This window comes from Coptis chinensis, chromosome 3 (assembly GCF_015680905.1).
Source record: "Coptis chinensis isolate HL-2020 chromosome 3, ASM1568090v1, whole genome shotgun sequence".
NCBI classification, from domain to species: Eukaryota; Viridiplantae; Streptophyta; class Magnoliopsida; order Ranunculales; family Ranunculaceae; genus Coptis; species Coptis chinensis.
The window spans coordinates 100,710,458-100,713,752 of record NC_141458.1 but is presented as its reverse complement, the minus strand read 5'-3'; positions in this window follow the sequence as shown (position 1 = coordinate 100,713,752).

Sequence of the window (3,295 nt, the reverse complement as noted above, 5' to 3'; positions counted from 1 at the left end):
TTTTCATGAAAGATGTTGTCGGTGGAACAATCTTCGCTTGGTACCGCACCGACATGGTTCTTTGCAACGTCGGGGTTCGAAATCCGTTCCTACATACCGAGTGAATGGTAAGAATGTTAGTTGTTCAAGAGGTGTGTGAGGAGAAGTACTCGAAAAACCCAATGTATCATGATAAGTATCCGCAATGGTTGGTAAAGGGGCTGCCTTTTTCCGCACGTCGCGATCGCATTCCGCAGAAATTTAATAATGCAAAATCATTGCAGGTTAGTCCGCAACACCCGAGTAAATGGAGGAGTGGTTTGGTTATTTGAAAGTCTTAGATGTACCTAGGACATTATGAGCTACCCATTGGATCACGCAGTTAATTGGTTCTTTTGTAAAGATCGCCGATAAACAATACGGTTTTTGGTTGTATTTCCGCGGAAGGATAGTTGCAAAACATCGGATGCGGATATTATCGAAAGGTGAATCCCCGGTGTAGTCCTTGGTTTGTAATAGGAATTTGAAGTACCTCGAGAGATGATTTCCATAGTCAATTCATGCTCACATCCGTTAGCACGGACAAAAGAATTGTCCGTTTTGGAAATAACCGCTTTTATAAAATAACAAGACCAATTCTCTCGGAATAAAATGTTTGCTTATGGTGTAAAAAGAGGGTACCATCCCTTGACGTAATATTTCAATTGTCAAAAAATGATGAAAAAGACCATTTTGAAAATTTTCCATAAAATTTTGCTCAGGCACGAAACTTCGAGTGAGGGCCATTAAAGATGGAGTGGTGAAAATTTATTTTGGAAAAAGGGAAGTTAAATTTTTGAGGTGTCTATCCTTGGTATAAATAGGCACCCATCCGAAATGTAAAAGATACGTTTCGAGGTGTCACAGGGTAGTTAGACCACGTGTATCTTCTAAGATATGCGCAAAAGTGGATGAAGTGTGGATGAGAAGAAAGGGGCATGTGACAAGGAGTGCCCCTTTGTTTTTTTTTTTTTGTTTTTTTTTTTTTTTTTTTTTTTTTTTTAAAATAAAAACGTAAATAGAAGGACAAGGAAAATGTAGGTATAACGATTATTACACTAAGATGTAAGAACGCATAAATGGTATGAAAACACAACACAATGATACGATGACTTAAATACAAACCTAAATGTTAGATAGAACCATATGCCACATTAACAACATGACTATAATAAAACAACCGAGCATGAAGACTTGAGTAGCATATTCAATCTGCTGCTGCTCAAACTTTTCTAGTACATCCATTAATCTTGAGCTTGGAGTGGTCCAAAAACGGTTTTTAGAATAAGAAGTGTAGAGGGAAGAATATGAAATGAGTGAATATGGAGGAAGAGTTGAACTTATTTATAGAAAGAAAATTGCCGTTTTCTGACCGTTTTCTAGTTGTGGTCATGACCGTTTTTTAGATGTGGTTCATGACCGTTTTCTGACCGTTTTAGTTACGTTAAAATTTGTTGTTTAAGTATGACATGTGAAATATATTTATATATATATGTATATAATTTATTATTACCAATATATGTTCCTACCTATATACTATAATATTAGATATAGCTAATATATCAAGAAAAAAAATATTTAGGAACCATCTACTTTTTAAGCTAGAAAATGCAAACACATAAATAAAATATCTGATATAAATATTATACAAGACCGGAAAAAAAAAAAAAAAAAAGCTACCGATGATCCTCAGTGTTTCAGAGCGAGAATCCTCTGGGCTCTGCAGAAGAAGAACCAGGAGTCCTGCGACGTCGTGCAGTACGAGCTCCCGTGGAGGCTAACTGCTCCTGGATATCACCAAGAGTATCCATCACCGAGCACTGAAATCGATGTCGGGCTTGCCATGAACATTCATTTGGCCGGTTCGGCAAGTAAGCATATCGTCTCGAAATGCGATCATGGAGGCTCTCATTTCCTGCTGGAATTCACCCATGTTGTCATCATCGACTCGCGGGCGAGTGGTCATATCTGTCCTTAACTCGCCCAAATGTATGTCTCATCGATACCGGGCGAAAGTGTACATGTCTCTCGACCACCGCTCACCGCACGTAGGGCCTCTATGGGTTGGGTGATCTTACTCATGGCGCCTCATCAAAGTATGGTGGGTGGGTGAGGATCCTACGCTTAAGCGTGCTTTCGGCAGCCCTAGGTGCTGTGGGTTCCCAAAGGTCTTGTATGCATTTCTTAAACACCAAAGATATTCTCATATTGTGGTATAGGGAGTAGTGGGGTGGCGACATGAAATCCTAGATTAATCATGACTTGCGCGTTACTAGAACGGCATGGGGGCTGACCTAGAGTGGCATGTGTGATAATATCAAAAAGAAAGGTAACGATGCGAGAGTTACCCTTTCAATCCCTGGAGGATCCAGAGAAGGTGGAGGAAGGTCTTGTTGATGTCGAAAGGCTTCGAGGTGCCAATGACATTCGATCCCCATTGAGTCACCGCTATTTTGGTTCCGTCGCGACCGAAATACCGATACGCATTTCCGTCGATGTTGTACTCTCCCTCGATAAAGCGTGTCGAGCATTAGGTCGTAAAGTCCGTGGGTACACGGATCATTGCTTGAAGTCGGCCGTGAATCGACCCGATGGAATGCCCGTGATCCCGGAGAGCAACACCGGTGTGACTTCGTGGCGCACACCCTCGACGGAGACCCAAAAATGGTCGCCATTAAAGCTTCCATTGTCGTAGAATTTCATCACCAAATCCTTAGAATAAAGCCCTCCATTGGCATATAACAAACTCTCCCATCCTCTAGAGTGAATTTCGTGATCAAAGAATGGTGCAAACATCCCGTTTTTGAACAAATTCCCAAAAAAAAATTCAACACAAATCCGCCTGTTTCCGGCCATTTCTGGTTGTATAGAGAGGATGGATATTGATCACTGATGAGGGGGAGAATTTGGATGATCTGACAGAAGGGATTCTTGTTCGAGTTGTGAGGGGTCTCGCTACGAGACCCGTTTTAGTGTGGGCTGTCTCTCGGCGAGACCGATTCGAGGGGGCAAGATCCGGTTTTTTAGGAAGACGAATCGTGGATTTGTGACGCGTGTTATCGGGTTGTTTGGGTTTAAATCGACCGAGAAATCGATATTTTGGTTGGGCCTAAAATTTTCTCGAAGCCCAAATCAAGCCTAAAGCCTGATTTAAACCTAAAAATCTAAATGCATACCCACGACTCGTTTGGACTCCGAATTGGACGAATGAGATATCGAAACGATCTGCACGAAAAATTCTATCCAATTGTGTGAGTCATTCTTGAAAGTCACAATT